The sequence below is a fragment of the Canis lupus genome, chromosome 24 (genome assembly GCF_011100685.1).
Source record: "Canis lupus familiaris isolate Mischka breed German Shepherd chromosome 24, alternate assembly UU_Cfam_GSD_1.0, whole genome shotgun sequence".
Taxonomy (NCBI): domain Eukaryota; kingdom Metazoa; phylum Chordata; class Mammalia; order Carnivora; family Canidae; genus Canis; species Canis lupus.
Genome location: NC_049245.1, coordinates 10,244,161 through 10,266,946, shown reverse-complemented (window position 1 = coordinate 10,266,946; position 22,786 = coordinate 10,244,161). Strand labels below are relative to the sequence as shown.

Sequence of the window (22,786 nt, the reverse complement as noted above, 5' to 3'; positions counted from 1 at the left end):
ATTTATTTGCTGAAAATTATATAATACTGATGGAAGAAGAAAAGATGTAAATAAATGGAGAAAAATGCCATATTCATGGATTGGAAGACACAACAATGACGTCAGTTCTCAAACTCATATACAGGTTTAATGCAATTACTATCAAAACTACAGCAAGATTTTATATAGTTATAGATGGGGACTATTCTAAAAATTGTGTATAAGGGAAAGAGAACTAGAATAGCTAAAACCAGGTAAAGAGTACAGAGAATCTCTGTATTATTTCTTACAATATCATGTTGAATCTATAATTATCCCAGAATAAAAGGTTTAATTTATAGAAATTGGGAAAAACCCATAAAAGGAATGGTGGGGGGAAGGATGGCATCTGTATCTTCTGTGAAGTCTCAAGATTTATGCTATCCTTTAAATCCAGAACTATCCCAGGATCCCTTCCTATGGAGAGAAGCTGAGCCCTGCAGAGCAGAGGTTTTGCTTTGTGTTTCTCTTTAGAAGTGACAAACTTAAGTGTTGTTGAATCTACAAAGTAGTTTATTTTTGTTTTGTTTCCCTTACCTATGGTGATTTGTCTAGTACCAAGTTGCTATGGCTGAGGTCAAAGAGGTTTCTGCTCATGTACTCCTCTAGGATTTTGATAAAAACCTGCACAGCAAAGAAAACAATCAATGAAACTGAAAGGCAGCCTACAGAATGGCAAGTGACATCTGATAAAGGGTTAGTATCCAAATCTAGAAGAAATTCTCAGACTCAACACCCAAAAAACAAATAACCCAGTTAAGAAATGGGCAGAAGACCTGAATATTCACTTTTCCAAAAAAGATCCAGATGGCCAACAGACACATGAATAGATGCTCAACATCACTCATCATCAGGGAAATGTAAATCAAAACCACAATGAGATACCATTTCACTCCTGTCAGTAGGGCTAAAATTAACAACACAAGAAACAACAGGTGTTGGTGAGGATGCATAGAGAGGGGAACCCCCTTACACTTTTGGTGAGAATGCGTACTGGTGCAGCCATTCTGGAGAACAGTATGGAGGTTCCTTAAAATGTTAAAAGTAGAACTACCCTACATTCCAGCAATTGCACTATTAGGTATTTACTCAAAGAATACAAAAATACAAATTAGAAGGAATACATGCACCTCGATGTTCTTAGCAGCATTATCAGCAATAGCATAGGGAGAGCCCAAATGTCCATCAATTGAAGAATGGATAAGGAAGATGTAGGGTATGTGTGCATGTGCGTGTGTATCTATCTACACACACACAGTGGAACACTCAGCCATCAAAAGAATGAAATCTTGCCATTGCAATTACATGGATGGAGCTTGTGTATTATGCTCAGTGAAATAAGTCAGTCAGAGTAAGACAAATACCATATGGTTCCACTCATATGTGGAATTTAAGAAACAAAACAGATGAAGATAGGGGGAGAGGAGGATAGAGGGAAACAAGCCATATAAGGAAATACATTTTAAAAGAAATGTAGAAAAGGCCAGTTTACGCATCTCAATCAAAGTGGACAGGGAGCTAAGATTTGACTCATTTTCTGTTTTTAGTCCCAGGCTCTTTCAACGATACCATACTGTCTATCTTGAGAGGAAATAGCAGGTCATATACTATTGTTGGGTCAATATTTTTTCTTTTTCTTTTCTTTTTACAGATTTTTTAACTTATTTATTCATGAGAGAGAGAGAGAGAGAGAGAGAGGTAGAGGCAGAGAGAGAAGCGGGCTCCCTGGGGTCCTGGGATTATGACCTGAGCTGAAGGCAGACGCTTAAACAACTGAGCTACCCAGGCACCTGGGTCAACCTTATTTCTACTGCCTCACATTTGAGAATAATTCACTTAAAAACAATCAGATAAAATATATGTACAATCATTCATAATGGCATAAAAGTAACAAAGAAAGAAAAGAACAAAACAGAGAGAAACAAAGAAAGAGACAGCAGAAGACCCAGAACCAAGTCTCACCACTATTATAAATATTCTTATGACTCTAGTAAAATCCACTATCTTTGAGTGGGGCTCATGTCTTCATTTCCTACTGCAGGCACTCTTGCTTTAAGATCAAATGCAATAAAACAAATAGATGCAACTTGAAGAGTTAAAAGCACCAGAAGTAGGATACATCTATCATTAACTAATAATCGCTGCAAAGAGAGAAATCAAAGTACCATACTTTGAGTAAAAAATACATCTGCCTGAGCACGCCTATTCCAGATCATGCCTGAATTTCCACCTTTTTTACCTGCCTTCTAAAGCCTCTTAGCTGTAAATCTCAATAAAACCTTCAAAAGGCAATTTGGTAGAAAAATGTTTTAGCTAAATGCCTTTTGCAATGATATGTCAAAGAGGATTTAATTCCTTTTGCTTATGCTTCTCTCATCTTACAAGTATGTTGGATACCCAGATATTCCTTTCTGGATGGTTCCTCAGGCAGAACAGAATTGGCTTCCAGTTGATGATCAGTTTAACTCCTGTGCACACTAAAATGTATTTTCAAGAACTGCACTAATAAAAAAAAAGATGAAAGAAAGAAAGAAAGAAAAAAGTGGAAAAAAAGCTTTCAAGAATACGAGTTCTCAAGAAGTCCATTTCTCAAGAGTTCAAATCTGTTTTTATGAGCAAGATTTAATGGATGTGATACTGCACATCTCACTGTTTTTGCCACATTGCCCACAGCTGATAAGAACAAAATCATCAGTGATTAATCCAACAGAACCAATGTCAGGGTCCTGATAAATAATTTTGTAAAAACAGAATGTAGAAAGAGGTGAAATAAACCAGTGTGGGCTTATTAGGAGAAATGTACAAGGCAAAACTGGTACAGCTTAAGGTGGCTGCTAATAGAAATTAAGAAAATGATATTTAAAGATAATGAAAAGCTTCTGTTTCCTCATCTTTCTCCTTTGCCTTGGGCACACCTGTGCCTATGTCTAAAAGTTTTTATAATCTGTATTCTCCCTGAAAGAGTCATTTTTAAGAACATCAACCCAGAAATGTGGAAATGACTAAATGGCTGCTATGATTTGTTAATGGAATGGTAACGCTGAAGACTTTACAAAGATAGAATGAGCCAACTAGAGTATCAGAAAATGAACTCAAATGATAAAACCTTAGAACTATATGTTCTTCAAAATGGAGTGACATCACCTTGTCTTAACATCTCTCCAACTTTTTCCTGTTGCATGCCCTTCAAGTACCACCATTCCTCTAGGAACACAGAAAAGGTACATTTTTCCCTGTAATAAGGCAAAATGGATGTTGCTTCTTCTCACTAATTCCTTAATTTTACACAGTACAAGTCTGTTACCTCTTCACCTCTTCCTACATGGGAGCTTTTCAAGTATTTGAAAAGAGCTATCATCTTTCCGGGCTTTTTTTTTCTTCTGACAGCTGCATAAAAATACTAAAAAGAATGTATATACATTTTAATTAGACTACATAAAAAAGAATGAAAGAGGTTCACCAAAATAGAATGGAGAGGATATGGATTTTTTTCTTTTCTCTGTTTTCCAAATGTTTTCTAAGAGTTTGTGAAATTGGGCAGCCCGGGGGGCTCAGCGGTTTAGTGCCGCCTTCAGCCCAGGGTGTGATCCTGGAGACTCTGGATCCGGTCCCACTTCAGGCTCCCTGCATGGAGCCTGCTTCTCCCTCTACCTGTGTCTCTGCCTCTCTCTCTCTCTCTCTCTCTCTCTCTCTGTATGTGTGTGTGTGTCTCATGAATAAATAAAATCTTAAAAAAAAGAGTTTGTAAAATTGTTTAGGTAATGGGGAAAATATATGAAAATGAAAAAGACAGTATTATCTTTCCCCTTGGAAAAATATAAGTAGTAAGAGAAAAGATTCCATTTGCTGAATTTTGGCAAAAGAGATTGTTTAATGCATATTTCTCTTTATTTATAGGGTAAAACTGAGGCCAGGGAGGGTAAGGAATAGATCATAGTTACTTCTCTAGATGTGCAGTCATGGTCTTAAAAATAAGCCTTTTGATTCCCAGACTAGCATTCATTTTGTTACACTAAGTCATGTAGATTGCCTTAAAGCCCTAGTATTGCAGTTGTTTCAATTTCCTTAGCCCATCTGGTTGGTATTCCTTAGATTGCTTCTCTGGGTTCATCCTTTGGTGAATTAAAGAAACAGAATTGGGAGAGATTATGAAAAATTCCCTTTTTCCTATGTGTCTACTTTGCTTTGAGCATAACTGTGGAGATGTCTAATGGTTTTCACATTTGTGTTTTCTGGAAGAGTCATTAGTAAAAAACATCAAACCAGATATGTCAAAATGGCTGCCACGATGTGCTAATAGAAGGATAACATTAAAGACTATAAAGATAGAAGGTGGCAGTTAGTAAAACCTCTCATGTTTCTATTTTTGAGCTACAGATGCCATTTTAGTGCCCCTTGTCAAAAATGTCAAGCAATAGCCAAAGCATTTATCCAGTTCCCATTTGCTCTGACTCATCAACCAACCAGGTGTTTGAGCATCACATGTCCATCCTGATAAGACAGATGAATACAGAAATGAAACAGCCTGGATATAGAGTGATGTTACTAGTGCCTGGGTGGGAGTAAACCTAAGTAACATGCCCTATTCTGGTTCTACACTACCTGCCTTTGAGTTCCAGGGGCCCACAGTGATAACCTGCTGGATGGCACTCCTCTTCTTCATTGCTTCACTTCCAGTGCTTCCTGGAACCACTGCCCAGTAAGCTTTTGGCACTTTGCACTTTGTGTTAGGGTCTGCTTCTAGGAACATCCAATCTATCACAACTCCTTCTACATCTATGCACACACCTGAATACACATACCTAAGACCAGCATGTGTGTTATCGTGTACATCAGTTAGAAGTAATCCAGGTGCCAACTGGGAAATAAAGGTCTCATCTGTTCTTGAATGTGACTGAACAGGACCCTGTCTTGTGTCACAGTCCATTGGAATTTGACTAGGAGGCAAATGATTCATGGAAAGTGTTAAGCCCACTCATCTTGAGGGCACATCCCTGGTTATTACATCACCTCCTTCACAGGTGTGTTCTCCTCTGACTGTACTATGAAATCTCTCTATTTACCAACTTGGATGGAAGAGAAATGTAGTTTATCAAAACAGTCATTATAGCAGCCTCAGTGGAACTCACAGGAGCAAACATAGCAATAGGCCTTGTTTTACTAGATAGTGACACACTTCTCAGAGTATGTCACTTCATAGGCTATTTCTTCAAAGTTTCCTATTAAACACCTGAATTTATAAGATAAGTAAGCTGACTTACCATGAAAAGTCACTTTGCTAAATCAGTTCACAGGACATTACTAAAAATGTCTGAGTCTTCCAGATAAGGAAGATAAATTAACCTATGAAAACATCAACCTGTGTTGCCTTTGCTGCTTCCCGTGGCACTTTGGAATTTATTCCCTTGAGAGGAGAGTCTAAGAAACAGTACACAATTTTATTAAAGTATTGACTAACAACTTATGAAATTATAGAATGATGATCTGGAAGACTGTTATCCATGGGTGCTTGCTATTCCAAATCTTCAGCATCTATGGTGGGACACCAAACAATCTGATCAGCAGCAGGAAGCCTGGCAAGATAGAAAGGGATCCTGGGAATGGGTTTGGGGAAACCAGAGTGGTCATTGGGGCCTCAGAGGAAAGGCGCTTTACCATCCTATTACCGTATAGAAGTGTTTAAATATTTAATGACTAGTTTGACTGTTCTTGAGTACTAATTAAATATTCTGTGAGCAAAACCAGGGCGACTAGCCTCCAGCAGGTGCTCACCATTCTGCTTCTGGTTGCTGCCACAGAGTGAGAGCTGGAAAGTGTCAGAGACTGACAGATGCCAGGTAATCAAAGCCAGTTCCTTTGCCTTAAGAGAAGGTGCAGAGCTTCCATGGGCTCAGGCTGAGGCTGGAGTTTCTGTAACTACTCACTTATTAGCTCCACCCTTCCTTTTCCCTTCCTTGCTTCCCAATCTCACTAGTTTCTCCCAGAAGCACACAAATCCTGACACAAGGGTCTGACTCTTGCAGACCTGACATAATAAACTCTCTAAGCTGCAGTTATTATTTAGCTCCGAATATTATGGATTCCATTTCTTTTCCTTCCTTGACCTCTTATGAGGTCACTACACTAGTTCTTACTGATTGATACCGTAATGTTTATTTTTTATACAGAGCTTCTATTTCAATCCCAGAAGACATTATGTCTCCAAGTCTCAGAGTTCGGTTTTGAAAAAATCATCAATTCTCTGTCTATTGATTTAGCTATTTCTGCTCTGAATTGGTGATGCCAAATTCCATGCAAATGTAGAACTACCAGAAGCATGATTTCCTTCAGAGCAAAAGGCTCCCCTCTAATGCTGATATCTGAACATCTTTCATAGTTCTAGTACTACTACTGCTGATAAAAAATAAGAAGCTATCATGTTTTATGCATTATATCATTTAAGTCTCAGAAAAACACTTTAAAATGAGTATCATCAATTCCAAAGCACTTGAGGAAAACTGAGGCAGCAAGCATTAAGGAATTTTTCAAATATTGCTCTTCTACCATGTTGAAAAGCCAGGTTATGGGTTCCCAACTATTCAGTACCAAAAACTGCTTCAGATTCTACTGCTGATTGTGTCCCCCCAAGGCAAGTGTGGGATTGAGCTTCCTGCCATTGATGGGACAATGAGAGAGCCCAGGTTATTTTCTTCAATAGCTGAAAGTTCCCTGGACTCAGCTGAGCCCCACATCTTGCTTCCTGTTATCAAGACCCTTGTGAGAGCAGCCTGGGTGCATGCTGTCCATTTTCTGCCCTCCTGGGTTCTGCTCAGATATCCCCTGTCACCCAATTACATTATTCCTTCATGTAATCCCAATAGTCAGTTTTTTCATTATCCTTTTCTGAGATTCTTAAAAAGAAGGCTCACACAAAAGCATTTCTTGGCAATGTAAAATTTACTGAAGCGAGCATCTTAACAATTTATATAGAAAACAACTAATAGCTATAGGGGTCCTCTTCCTCTTTGAAATCCCCCCACACTCATTGCTCAGCTGGCTAACTCCCTTCTTTCCCAACATTATTAAAATTCTGTCTCATGTGCTGCATGTGGAACCTAGTCTGAAGCTGAATTCCATACTACAGTCACATATCAAAGGCTTTTTTTCAGAAGAGCCGGCCTTCTCCCACAAATTAATTTCTTGCATCTGTTGCTAAGAAGATAAATATTTCTTTCCTATGTAACTTGCATAAAGTTAAGGAAAGCTAACTAAATTGAGTAATGGAGCAACATTTACACCATCTTCCTGATCCCCAGAAAAAGCAGATGTGAGAGATGTATGGATTCTTGAAGCCAAGAGAAGGCCCTATCATCTCTTGAGGTGCCCCATATATTAAGCAAAATAAAGAAAGATCAAAATAGAGTTCAAAAACTAGTCAATCAAATGTGTTTATACTGAAAAAAGAAAAGGTCAACAACTTTAATATATGCACAAAGATATTATAATATAATGCTATTCACAGGACAGTCCTAGGATTTAGTTTTAGTTTAAAAAAAATTTGTCATGTATTACAAGTTTCTGTAGTGGTCTGATCATTAATTTTATTCTAAAGCTGTATGATGAATGTTTTTTATTGGTGCCAGGATATCTCTCTGAGTTTGATCTCATTTTAGAAAATGTCCAGTTCTAAATTTAAGACGCTCCATGAATCTGAAGGTCTGACTAAATGGACGTCCCTCTGCCTCACCTAATTCACTGTAATATGCCTTGGATAAGTATCAGCCAAAACAGAGAGACCTATTCTTATTTGAATAAAAGCATCCCTTACATATATACTAACTATTGTATGGGATCATATACACAAAAGAACATTAAGGGAAAACTATACTACCTTGATAAACAAATGGGGACACACATTCAAACAGACCAGTTGCTTTCAGAACTGCCCAAAAGCAATTAATCAGTCTGTCCAATTATTGATTTTATTCTGTTGTGTAAACAAATAAATCCTTCCCAATAGGTATACACTGTCTTGCTGTGTATACTACATGCATTTGAGGAATCACATTAATTTCAAATTAAAGAAGCACTCTCATCATATCATCCAAATTGTAGGATATCTTATGGTGGATGAGGTCCCATAAAACATTGAGTTACTTGACGAGAAAATGTCACAGAAAAAACAAAACAATTGCAATTCTAAGTCATCCTAAATGTAGCTCCTCTTAAAAGGAAATTAAAGTACACTCAAGTTTGTAGTTTCCACTAGAAACAGTAGGTAGCATCAATGCCTTATCAATGAGAAATTTAAAAGAGAAAGAGCCATCCCTTTATTCACAATAAGCTTGGAATGGTAGCACTTGTTAGGTGAATAGGTATCATCTAGCAATGGAATGTGGTAGAGAGACTCTGAAGATAATGGGTACCAATTCCTTCCTGCTCAAGCTGAACCTCAATTCAAGAAAAGGGACCTAATTCCCCTTCCCTCAAAACTAAGTTGACCTTCCAAATTTCTTGACCAATAGAATGCTGTAAAGTGACATTGTGAACTTCTGAGACTAGATCTTTTGAAGAGTTTACCTGGGCCTCTTGGATGCTCCCTCTCTGAACTTAGCTTCCATGTTGTTAAAGGCCCAAACCACACAGACAGACAACTTGTTGGGTTTCCAGCCAACAGTCCAACAGTTCCAGATTAGCTCCCAATCAACAGCTAGCATCAAACATCGACCATATGAGCAAACCATCTTGGGCATCTGGCCCAACCAAACCTTCAGATAACTGCTTCCAGATGTGCCATCTGACCACAACTGGATGAAAGATCCAAAGTAAGAACCACCCAATTGAGTCAAGTCAACCCACAGAATCATAAGACATACTAATACGTGGTCAGGTTACATTGTAGTTTTAAGCCAGTAAATTACAATGTGGTTTGTTACATAGTAGTAAGAAGGGAAGAGGAAAGAGGAGGAAAGCAAAAAAGAAGTTTCTGGAAGGTCTATCAAATTACACATAGAAAATCTACCTTGCTCCTACAAAATTTGCATATCAAGAGAGAGGATCTAACCAAGGGATGTGTGTTTTGAAAAAAATTCCCAGAGTCAGTGACTTTTTGACATAGCCCAATTAATGTGGGACAGGGTTGCTACTTGCAAACATATGGTATTTAAATTTTGACACTCTCTCTTTAAATGAATAGGTCAATCTGCTAATTTTTGAAAATATTTATTTGAGAGAGAGCAAACGTGCATTTATGCACATTGGGAGAAGGCCAGAAGGAGAGAATCTTTAAGCAGACTCCCCACTGAGTGTGGAGACCCCTGTGGGGCTAGATCTCATAACCCTGAGATCATAGACCTGAGCTGAAATCAAGAGTTGGAAGTTTAACTGATTGAGCCACCTAGGTGCCCTCAATCTGCTAATTTTATAAATAAGAGACTATAAGAGATGGTAAGTGATTCTATGAGGATAGATATTCAACTGGTATAGCATCAAAGTGATTTTTGAGTCATTGAGTCTAATCTTTAGTTTATCCCATGAAATATTACCTCTTGAAATAAACTCTAAATTTGAGAGCTGAAGCCTTCAAGTGCTTGGTCTGAACCCTTACATCTTTTCATTGTTATGCTTTTCATTTGAAAAATTCCATTTTGAATTATTTAGAGGAGTAACATTTAAAAAGAAAAATGAATTGCTATCTCATTCTTTTATATCATGTATAATAGGTGATATATCTTTATTTACTTAAATTTTGTTATTATTTTTGGTTTAGATTAACAGGGGCTGGCAAACTTTTTCTAGAAAGGACCAGAGAAAATATTTTAGGGTTACACAAGGCCTCTGTTATACAGTTGTCATTGTCGTTGTTGTCTTCTTCTTCTTCTTCTTCTCCTCCTTTTGCAAGCTTTTAGGAACGTAAACAACATTATTAGCTCTGGAATATACAAAACGAGGTTATGGAGGTATTCAGATCATGTGCTCCAGATTGCCACTCTCAGGGTTAGAAAAAGAGTTTACACACAGAATATACAATTAGCATGAGAAATTTATAGTGTTAGATGAACAAAATGAAATACTGTGGGCTGAATATTATTTTGACAATGCTGGCTGAAACAAATTTAAGCAAGTTTCTTTTTTGCAAGACTTTTTAGTGCCTTCGCTATGTGAATATGAACTGCAAATCATCTAGAGATGGATGTAGTGTTCAACATTTCTGAAACACATGATTAACTTTAGAGATATCATTTGTAACATTATCTTTTGTTAAGATTTTATTTATTTATTCATAAGACAGAGAGAGAGAGAGAGAGAGAGAGAGAGGCAGAGACATAGGCAGAGGGAGAAGCAGGCTCCCCACGGGGAGCCTGATGCTGGACTCGATCCCAGGACTGCAGGATCAATGCCATGAGCCAAAGGCAGACACTCAACCTCTGAGCCACCCAGGTGTCCCATCATTTGTGGTACATTTAAGGGAATAGTGCTTTCCATAAAACTCTTCTGGAAACATACATGTAGTCTAACGGAATAAAAGGTGAATTCTAAGAAAATTATTGAGGGCTAGTCTTAACTAATGAGAAGGTTGAAATACCAACTTCCTTTTTGTCCAGCAAACAGGGGATTCTGGTACTGAAGCACTGGTTATAATTGTTTGCCTGTTGATGTTTAGTTCCTGAAATCATTCTAGATTAAGTGCCTGTTGTACATTCCCTATAAAGCCTGCCTTTTCACAGGAAAGCCTTCTAAAAGATATCTGCCAATTTCCCATAGATGGCAGGCAGATGTTTAGGTCAGACCAAAATAGCAGCATCTACACTCAAGAATGGACTGCCTGCTCAGAAAATTACCTGTCTGGCCAGGAAGTTGCTAAGAGCAAAGTCGTAATTTTCCTTTCATTTGTTGTTGTTGTTGTTGTTTTTAATGTGTCTGACAGCTTCAAAATAGAAACTAATAAGAATGTTAATTTCCCCCTAATGTGATAAAAGTCTTGATAAAAGAGGAACTAAAATGATTGGTTCATATGTGAGTGAAATTTTGGTGACCTCCATTTTTGTCGCCCATGGCATTTTTTAATCCTTTTTTTGGGGTCACTAATATTTTACCCTATGAACAAAACTTTCATTTCTGTATATTTTTTTTTATTGGAGTTCTATTTGCCAACATATAGTATAACACTCAATTTCTTTGCAGCTCTTCATTTTGTCACCTGAGCTTCAGGTTAGTGTCATAGAAAGAATGTGGGTTCATGTTGCCACTCAGTTATGCATTAATTATGTGACTTTAGGGAACTCATTTAACTCCACTGGACCCCAGGTAGCTGTTTGTGAAATTTTTAGAAAAATTAAAATGACACATAAAAATTAAATGGCATAACATAGATAGAGTTTTTATCAGGTGATATACATGGTACATGATTAAAATTATTTACTTTCTTTGCTTTATTTTTTCCTTTCCCGTTGTCTAATTAACTCTCAGTTCTAGGCTTGCACAACACCACACACTTTGAAGAACACAAAAAAACTCACTAATCATGAGCCCACGATCTGAGATGATAAGCGGAGGCAGCTGTGGCTCTAGAGGGTCAGCTTTCTACATTCACAAGGATGTACCAGAGCTATGGAAGAAGATCCAGAGATTAGTAATCCTGGTGAGAGGCTGAGTTTCAAAACAGTAAGTAGTAGATTGGTTTCTGCCAAGCAACTTTTTCATGGATGTGACTATTTTTGTGAGCTGTGCAGTGTCTTAAAGCCTTTCTACAATCTAAAAGCCTTCCCTACATTTTCTTGTCATTCAGGCACACCTGCCAATTTCCATGATAGGAAGGCAGCAGAATATATACAGTTAAGATACTTTCCTATGCTTGTTTTAGCAATTCTGTGGTGCATGTTTTGAATTTATAGTTTTTTATATCTCTAACTTGATAAAAAGCTCGCCCAAGAAATGCAAAGTGCCTAAATAGCCATCAATGTGCTTCTAAGAATATGGTTTCTCTATAGTTAACTGATTTTCAGTGGCCATTGCTGAGCAACAGTTGACCAGAACCAATTCCAGAAAAGATAAGAACTTGAGCAATTCAATTGTTATGGGGGGAAAAATATTTCAAAGAACTACCTTCCCAAAAAGGTATCTAACCACAGCTGGTTTCCCAGGTGATTTTTACTAAACCTTTAAAGAATAGATCATCCTAATGTTTATTACTTTAAATTATCTCAAAGCACAGAAAAAAACCTGAACGTTCAAACTTCTTTTTTCTTTGAAAATATTATAGCATTGCCACACAAACCTGACAAAGTTAGTACAATAAAAGAAAACTCCAGATTACTCGCATAATGAGAAGCAATATAAGAAGCCGAACAAAATAGTATAAAGCAAAATGCTTCAGTATACTTTAAAAAAAAAAAAAAAAAGACTACCCAGGTAGGATTCAATACAAAAAATGCAAGAAGATATCAATATCAAACCAAAACTGAACATTCATCATCATATATTCTATAAAGGTCTTTAATAAGAACCAAAATCCACTCTTGATTTTAAAATAAAAACACAATAAAGTAGGAATAAAATAATGGTGTGAAATATAAATGATGATAACCCAACTCAGCACTAGGTTTATTAGGGAAACATGATGAAGCATCTTCACTAATGTTAGAAATAAATAAGGATGCTACTGTCACCATTATCACTTAATGTTGCTCTAGAAATATCAACCAATACAATAAACAAAGTAAAGACAAAATTATAGTGAAGAAACAAGAAATGAAATGCCTATGTGCAGATGTTAATATGGAAAATTACGAAGAATATAATTAAAAACTGCCACAGTTTGAGAATTCAAAAATTATCTGGGCACAGAAGTAATACACAGAAATCAGTGGCTTCCATTCACTCAAACAATCAGAAGATACAGTGGAATAAGAGATACCATGTAGAGTAGCAACCAAAAATATGCATCATTAAATTTAACAAAAATATACACAATCTGTAAGGAAAAAAATTGCAACACTAATGAGATACAAAAAAAGGAGATTAAAAAATGGAAAGAAATCCTATATTCTTAGCATCCTATGATATTAAGCACTTTGGGGCTGGCTATGAATTGAAGGTGATCCAGAGAAAAAGCTGAATAGTATTCTAATTGGAACTGGGTAAACTCACTCTAAACTTCGTATGGGAAAATATCCAAGGAAAAATAACGTTGAGATTTGGGAACACAATTATATCTTGGAACGTTAAGGAGAGAGATCCAGAACTAGCAAATGTTGAAGCATATTATATAGCCATAGTAATTTTAGGAGTGTGATACTGACACATGAATAAGACAGGAATACTTGAAGTCCAGAAATATCTATATACACATGGCAATTAAATATGCAATAAAGATAACATTTAAATTGCAGGAGTGGAGAAAGGAAGCTTATTCAACAAATATATTGGAAGAGCTTAATAGCCTTCTGGGAAAAAATAAAAAATTTTATACCTTAAACTCCATACCTTAAACTTTAAAATAAAACAAATTTCAGGACACCTTGGTGGCTCAGTTGAGCACTGGACTCTTAATTTTGGCTCAGGTCATGATGTCATGGTCATGAGATGGAGCTCAGCTCCATGCTCAGTGGGAAGCCTGCTTAAGACTCTCTCCTTGCCTCTTTCTCTGCCTTCCCTCCACTCACTCTCTCTTTCTCTCTCCAAAGATAAATAAATAAATAAATAAATAAATAAATAAATAAATAAATAATCTATCTTTTGAAATAAAACAAATTTCAGATCAATTTACAAAAACCTTTATTATAAAAATAAAAAAAATTACTGGAAGAAAACAAAAATATTTTTAAATATAATTTTGAGGTGGACAAGACTCTTTGGTGCAATAAAATATGCAGACTGCTTTAAAAGGAAGGTAATTAAACTACATTAAGTTTCTTTTCTTTAATTTTATCTAAAAGCACTATATATAAAGTAAAAAGTCATAAAACAAAATTGTAAAATGTGTTTGTGGCTAATCTCACAGAAAATTAATTCCCTTAACATACAAAGAGTTTCTATAAATCAACTTAATAAGAACAACAACCCAACAGAAAAGGTAAACAAAGGATATGACATAGAGTTCATTTAAAAAGTTTAAAATACAGTAAAAAAATGTTAATTAACTTCAATTATTACGGAAAAGCTCCATATTAAACTTTGGCAGTAAAATGAACAGATTAGGAAAGATTATAAAGTTTGAAAACAGATTATGTGTATCATCATGAAGAAAGTCCCTGTCTTTCATTGCCAGTAAAAGCATAAATTGGAACAACCTCTATATACAGCTACTTAAAAGATGTATCAGAATTAAAAATGTAAATACCCTTTGAAATAACAATTCACTTTCTAGGAATCTAATCTATACATACAAAGGCGCAAACTGATAGATAATCAGTTTCATCCCTTGGAGCATTGCTTGTAGCTGAAAAATATTTAAATTACCTATGGCCTATTAACAAGGACAAGTAAATAACTTAGGGGCTAATATGCAATAAAATACTACCTAGTCATTAAAAAATAAAACTAGGAGATCTGTTTGAGGTAATATGGAGAGATAACCTTTAAGAATATCAAAATGCAGAATTGGATGGACAATATGTACTATTTGTGTGATTACAGAAAAAGAACAGAGATTACCCCAGAAGGATACACAGACTGGTAGTTGCTATTGCTTCCAAGGAGGGCAACCCCAAAGCTCCAGAACAAAGAAGGCAACTGACAGTGATCCTCTTCACTGCCTTTGATCCCTTTTCACCCACTTTTATTGAACATGTCAATTTCTCTTAACTAGGACTAATATGGTCTTTGCTTTTCTGTTTTTTACCTCTCATTTTCCTTTCTTGTTTGGGCGTGATTTATGAAAAGAAGGAAGATACATGGCAATTTTATGCTGTCTTTTGCAAACCAGAATTTTCTATTCCTTTTTTTTTTTTTTGCCTTTTGAATTTTTAACCATATACATCTATTACCTATTAAACATAAGGAGAAGTAGAGCTAGAGTGTATTATGCTAAGTGAAATAAGTCAATTAGAGAAAGACAAATACCATATGATTTCACTTGTGTGGAATTTAAGAAACAAAACAGATGAACAAGGGGAAGGGGGAAAAGAAAGAGAGGAGGTAAACCATTATTAAGAGAGACTCTTAACAATAGATGAAAATTGAGGGTTGCTGGAGGGGATTTGGGTGGGGGATGGGCTAGATGGGGAATGGGTATTAAAGAGGGTACTTGTGATGAGCACTCATGTTATATGTACGTGATGAATCACTAAATTCTACTTCTTTTTAAAAAATATTTTATTTATTTATTTGAGAGAGAGCAAGACAGCACAAGCAGGGTGGAGCAGCAGAGGAAGAGGTTCTCAGAGCAGGCTCCCCACTGAGCAGGGAGCACGATGCAGGGCTAGAGTCCAGGATCCTGAGATCAAGACCTGAGCTGAAGACAAGATGCTTAACTGACTGAGCCACCCAGGCACCCTAAATTCTACTCCTGAAACCAATATTACACTATATGTTTACTAACAGCAGTATAAATAAAAAATTGAAAAAAAATAACTAGAAGTCTGGGTGTTATACTATATGTTGGCAAATTCAAGTTAAGTTAAAAAAATAAGTAAAAGTAATTAAAAGAAAACAAGATTAGCAAAAGTCAAATGTTTAATTTTGGTTAAAGCGCTTGCCTAATTTTGGGTCACTGTTATGAAATGTTATGATCTAACAAAGTCCTAGGATCCGGGATTCACCATATGGAACAGAGGAAGAGAAGGAGGGGGTAGTCTGTGGAATTCATCCTGTTTTCACTTTAGTAAGAGTGGGTTTTTTTTTCAGGTTTATATACTAGTGTTTTGAGCAGATTTCAATAAAAGTGGATTCTGCTGCTAGTAAGTATATAAACTGTCCCTGTAGTTTATGGCACCATGGATGCACTTTTACATAATTGGTTACCCTACATTTAAGATACTGAGCCTAAAGTATAATTTTACTATTCCAAATTATTTTCATGGTTTGTAGTTGTTATGTGTTTATTATTTACACCTATTTTTGATGGTTCTTAGAGTCACTTAATACTGAGCCCTTGATTGAGAGAGTATCTACTCTGCTTGTCAGTTTATTTGCTATTGTGATTTCTTTGAATGCCTTCTGATGAAATTGGGAAGTTTCCTTTATAATGCCTAAATTCTGGTGGAGAATCCTTGATCCAACTGGATACCCAATACAGCCATATGTTGTAGTTTCCTGTCTCCATACTTTCTTGGTATTTGGCTTGGTTGCCAGAGTAAGTAGGTATACATTTACTTTATATTTATATAGGACAACCAGCATTTTATGAATTGCTATGTTCTGGGGTATCATGTCAAGCAGATAATTCTTAAGTCAATGTGGAGATATAATTTGTAGTTTCAACCAAAGAGTGAGTATTATGAAGTAGGTCGCCAATCAGAACCTAAGAAATGAATAAAAATTCACTCTGAATTTATATATTTTCTAGTTGCTAGTTTATAATCCTCTAATAGGCATGAAATCCGGAACCACACAGGGAAGCTGAGGGCAAAATGGGGTTTGTAGATAAAGCTCTTCTGTTTCCTCATCAAATGCTGAAGGCCTCAGGTTTGGTGTTGCAGGTGAGGAACAAAAAGAGTGGGCAGATGAGATGTCATTTCTCCTCCTTTCTAGTCTATGCTGCTATTAGTTCTGGCATTCACCATCTATGCATTGTAGATGGGAAGCATGTCATAAGTGACTATACTCTCCATTAACTGGGAAGATAAATAAACAAAAAGCAAAATAAAACCAGAGCTGATAAATCTTGTATTTACTTCAAAATCCTTGGTGCCAGTGTTTCAAATAAAATATTTCTTTATCCCACTTCTTTCAATAGACATCTTTTAGGTATTCACCTTACCAGGTAGGAATTGTGCTGGGCACTGGGGACCAAATGATTGAATGCGTTATGATCTTTATCTTCTAGTCTAATAATGAGAACAGTCATGGAAACCAATCACAAGAAAAGCCCTAATGTTTTTTTTCTGGACATGGTGGCACAAGGTGGGGTGAGATGGAATCTAGAGCCTGGGTGTGGTGAGAGAAAGTTTCCCAAATAAAATATATTCGCTGCACTTGAGTGATAATCGGACTTAGGATACAGAGAAGCATCTCCAGCCATGGCTAAACAACAACAGAGACTCTGATTATCAAATTGGACAAAGACATATAGGAAGTATGTGCAGGAGTAACAGGAAGTGAGGTCAGAGAGAGGTGGGACTAGATTGGAATCTCTGGCCAGGTTTGCGCCACTTATAATAGGAAGTTAAAGAAGCTTGTGGGGTCGACTTTTCTTCCTCTCCTACTGAAAAACATTGAGGAAAAATAGCAGGGGTTCATTGTCCCCCAGATTACTCTGTACTCAGCACTCATTGCATTGCTGAAATCCTCTGACATGTGCATACCTATCAACCTAAAGTTACATCAGTTTTAAATTCTATAGCTAATATCAGGATAGCACAGGAGATAAGGAGGTGGGGGGAGATAATGGGATAGAGAGAGAGAGAGAGAGAGAGAGAGTATGTCATCTCATATGACCATTTTTATCATCACCTGAGATACCAACTTAGGAGCTTTAGATCTGATGAGGAATCTGCAGATTCAGAAATGCTGTGTCTGCAAATTCAACCTTGCACTCAGCTTTGCTGTGACTCTGGGCTTCACACATACTTGGTGATTGTAAAGCAACAACTGAAAAACCTATAAAGAAATAAATTTTATTTACCTCTAATTTTCTGATTTTCAGTCTACATAACAATATTCATTCTGGCCGAAACTGCTGAGCACTACAAATTATATTTTTGTAGATCATCTTTTTAAAAACTATACATTCAGCATTTTTATCTTATAATCCACCCAACGTAAGTACTGTCATCTTTGCAAGTCTCAGTTTTAACCACTATTTCTCAAAATCTGTAAATCCACTCATGGGGGTGGATTTACTTAGCCAAACATCCATGTGATATGAGCATGTTTATATATATGTGCATGGATTGTGCATTATCCTTTATTGGCATTCTCAGCACTCAGAAAAGGGATCTTTTGCACAGAGTAGGAATTTAAGAAGTTGAAAAAATGAAGCACATGGTGTTCCCAGTAAAAATAGGTATTGAATTAAATATATATAACCATCTGGATCCAGAATTAGCCATCCAGGGTAGACACCTACATGCTATCATCCCACCACCTGCAGTGAGGAGAAGGACACTTGGAGACTATCCAAATCAGTTTCCAAATTCCTAAGCAGAATAAAAACAGAAGTATATTTTGTCAGGCTGAAAAATGTCATTTTTGAAAACCATAACTGTGGGCTGCATTTTCCCAACAAATTATAGTAGACATCCAGAGGCATCTGATTGTGTCTTTATTAAACATAAGGACATTACAAGAAAAAAGGCAAGTGAACCATTGTATAGTTCTCTCCAGGTACTCTAGTCACACCTCCAGCAAGTCTAGAAACCAACCGACTTAGAAAAGTCCAGCCAAGTGACCCCTTGAGAAGTGATTAGGGATGGCCAATAACTGTCTCTGAAGAGTTCTGCTGAGCTCAGCTAATGAGATTTTGCTTGGAATTACAATCAAATTTAAGTCTCTCCATTAAGAGATAAAGATGCTAATGTATCTTAAACTCATCTTTTCTCCCTCCCCTCTGCTACCCTGGCCAAGATTCCTTTAAGGTAATGGGAATGAGTCAATGTTTACTGCTTCAGGTGCTGAGTTCAGACAAAATTCTTTTTTCCTTTGTTCATGAGGGTGCTTTCATATTTGGAAAGAGCACTATCGGAAAAAGCAGAATTAGCTTTTAATTCTTTTTAATAATAAGCTAATTATCTTTCTTCCTACCTGTGAAGAGTGTCTTCTTATTCTATGTCACTCGTAGACTCTGGTGCAAAATTCACGGGATGATAGAATCATTGCCTTCCTTCCTCATGTTCTGTCTTATCTGTAAAATGTTACTGAAATGATAGGAAAAAACTAAAATCATAAAATGACCTCCTTCACTTTATTATTTTATAATGCTGCTATGATATACTATAGTATATGTAGTTACTATAGCCAATTATAAATTTCCAAAGGGTATCTTAATTAAGAAGAAAATGTCCTTCTTTTCCATATCAATTATAAATAAGAAATGCTTGCAATGAGTGTGAGTAAAAACAACTTGTCAAAAACTAGTGTTAAAGCTTAAAAGCTTTACATGCCTTCATACAAATACAAATTCTTTATAGTAGAGTCCATCTGAAGACTTACTCTATAGTCATTAAAATAATGTGAAGGGAAACCTGGGTGGCTTAGTTGGTTGAACATCTGAGTCTTGATTTCAGCTTAGGTCATTATCTCCAGAATCTTGATATGGAGCCTTCTTTCTGGCTCTGCACTCAGTGAGGAGTCTGCTTGAGATTCCTTCTCTCCTCTCTTTGCCTCTCCCCACTCCTGAACTCTCTATCTTGCTCTAAAATGATTAAATAAATCTTAAAAAAAATATGAAAAGTTTAAAGTTATTGCCTACGGTGAGTAATATCTCTATCTTCTTTTTTAGGATTTTATTTATTTATTCACGAGAGACAGAGGAGGGCAGAGACATAGGCAGAGGGAGGAGAAGCAGACTCCACACAGAGAACCTGATGCAGGACTCAATCCCAAGACTCCGGGATCATACCCTGAGCCGAAGGCAGATGCTCAACCACTGAGCCACCCAGGTGTCCCTCTATCTTCTTTTTTATTTAAAAAATATTTCTCAACCTATGGTGATGTATATGGACCAAGTAATTTAATTAGGAAGTATCATCTCAGAGAAAAGAAACCCTTCAATTTTGGAAATTTCCAGCTGTATTAGCATGTTTCCATTATCATACAGTAGGACATGTGGTTAACTGTTATAGGTAATATTTATTGTTTATTGTGTGGCAGATCTTGTCCTAGGTATTGTACAAGCATTATTGTGTTTATTTTCACATCAACCTGGTACTCTGATTATTCTGCCCATTCTACAGATGATGATATTGAGACACAAAGGTTTGAAAAATCTGTAACAGTTCTCAAGGACAATTCTCAGCAAGTGGCCATGCTGAATGACCTAGTCTCTGGCTCCTGCCTGTGCTCTGATCCAGTTGAATATACCATCTCTGTTTCAAATGCAGCCTTGCTAAGGAATGGCTTACAGCATGAGTATTGGTCAACTTTTCAGAATGATGTAAAGAATATCTTGGAGGATGAGGCAAATGGTTTCAGGACTCTAGGTTTCTCATACCATCAAAATATATGCACCTTTTCAAAACTAAGGACATAAGGTTTCTAATTCTTTATTTTGTTTGAGAGAGTATATTTTTAAAATACCCATCCATTATTACTATGTTGCCTAAGAGAAAAACATTTAATATCAAAATGTTAGAAAGATATAATATCAGAGTACATTTACTTTTATGGAAATTTCACTACACTGACCTTTTATTTAATTTTTTTCTCAATGGATTAGGAAAAAAAAGTCATCAGTTTAGCATTAGTCCATATATCCATTTCCAAAAACTTCTGATTTAGGTTATATAGTATATATTGTCTTTTGCCGTCCTCCTTCTTAGCATTTTTCCTATTCTTCCTCCTCCTCTCCCAACTCCCCATCCCTCCCTTCCTCTTTCTGTCCCTCCTCCTCCTCATGCCTCCCCTTTCTTCCCCCTCCTCCTCCCTATCTTCCTTCTCCTTTTTTCCTCCTCCTTCTCCCTCTACCTTCTTCCACTCCCCCTTCTTCTTCTTCCTTCTCTTTCTTTTCTTCCTCATTTGTTGACTAGTGATGGTCTTCAAGAATGTGGTCAAAGAGAATCCAACAGGAAGAAACAAAGGATCAAAGCCTAGAAAACGTACATGCTGAGTAATCATTCTGTGGATACTTAAAAATTAGTAATAGTGGATAGTCAGTAACTCAAGTAACTTTCCTCACCACAGAATCAGTAGTATCAAATATTTTGCTATCCCTATGATACCTCTTTGGCTCCTTCTGCTTTTTATCTTCTTATGTGCAGGGTTTTTTCTGCCCTTCCCAAACTCAAACTCATCCCAATTTCTAAATAACTTTTCTGAAATCAGTTCCTTCACCACAATTCACCATCTGGAACATACCCTGTCACTGCCTCCCATTTGCCTTCTGCTCTGACCCTCCTTGCCTCTCATTAGGGATAACTCTGAGGCATAGGCAAACACCACTTTCCAGAGTTTCTCAATGAGATTAAGCTCCAGCTGCCTCCAGTAGTAATTTATTTTTTAACCCATGCCTTCTCAGTTTCCTTCCCCCATCTCCCATCCCTCAGTTTTTCCTGGGGTTACTTTCCCAGTAAACTACTTGCTTTTGAATCCTTATCTCAGGATGTGCTTCTGGGGGAAGGACAACTAAGATACCATCATAACTTATTTCAGAGTGATATTGGCCATTACTAAAATCATATCCTAAGAAAATGAGTCCTATGGCAAAAGAACTTTATAAAAGTACAACAAAATAGGGTGTCTAGGTAGCTCAGTCAGTTAAGCATCTGACTCTTGATTTTGGCTCAGGTCATGATCTTGTGGTCATGAGATCAAGCCCCATGTTGGGCTCTGCACTCACCACTGTGACGGATTCTGCTTGAGGTTCTCTCTCCCTCTCTCTTGGCCCCTCCCTTTCACCTCGAATAAATAAATAAATCTTACAAAAATAAAAGTAAAACAAAGAGACTGCCTTCCTAGAAGAACTAAACAGAAGTCTATGAAACAGGCTGAGATTCACCCTGGCCTTCAGGCTGCTCTTATAAGTCATTGCTCTTTGCTGAGTCACTTACCATTACTTCTTGATGTTGTTTCATTTCAGACATTACACAAAGAACCAGTTTGAGAACACTGAATTTACACCACGTATTGGCTGATGTGAAACACTCCAACTGTGCTAAGATGGCCCTACAAAGTTAACAAGGCTTTCAAAAGTCTGGTAGCTGTGAATATAAAGGAATGCTTAAAACTTTCCAATTCTCTGCTGAGTGACTCATAAAAGGCCTTCCACAAGCTTTAATTCACTGCCCTCCAAGAATGAATTTTCATGATGGATAGAAGCCATCTTGATCTACAACACTGTTTTTTTCTGCTATCATGGGCAAAGTGGGTATCCCACCTCTGGATATAGTTGGTTTTGCAAGAACTTAAATTACAATGCCCCCATTAACATTCACTGCTGTTTTGTGAATAGCATATTCAAGATTTTTTGCCCACTTGAAACTGGATGCATCCATCAAAAATTCACCTTGGGTTGCTAAGTTTGAAAAGGCCATGCAATGCCTCATCTTCTTTGATTTTTTTTTCTTTGATTTTTGAACTACATAAAATAACTGTGAGATAGTTCAACTAGAGTAACAGAATCCCCAAAGAGCGAGAGAAGCAAATCTTCCTTTTTCTCTTGGTCAGTATTACTCAGTTTGGATTTTCTCCTACAATTTTTAAAATATAATCCATTTCATCTAGCTGTAAAGACTAATATCCCATTCAAAACAATTCCATTTCTTGTCATTTTTCCCCACTTTATTGACCACTGAGCAACTCATTATCTACTGACCTGAATCTTAAAATGAAGGATTGCCATTTCAATAGTCACTTTTGGTAAGAAATTGAGTAAAACAAGTGATTCAACATGCCAAATCTATAATAATATTGGAGGGATGTGCTAACATGGCGCCAACTAGAAACCGTAGCTTCTTAAGTTAAAGACAAAAGG

The 22,786-nt window shown here is 36.7% G+C and overlaps 1 long non-coding RNA gene across 2 annotated transcripts in view; it reads left to right on the top strand.

Annotated features, from left to right (window-relative positions):
* The window catches only part of LOC119865619, a 224,629-nt gene extending 202,586 nt beyond the window's left edge, over window positions 1-22,043 (top strand). The window contains exons 4-6 of one of the 2 annotated variants that reach the window (XR_005377561.1): window positions 11,467-11,661; window positions 15,844-15,896; window positions 21,893-22,043. This is a non-coding gene — a long non-coding RNA (uncharacterized LOC119865619). The remainder of the gene's footprint in view (window positions 1-11,466; window positions 11,662-15,843; window positions 15,897-21,892) is intronic. The other variant, XR_005377560.1, reaches the window with a different exon arrangement.
* Window positions 22,044-22,786: the final 743 nt, after the last annotated feature.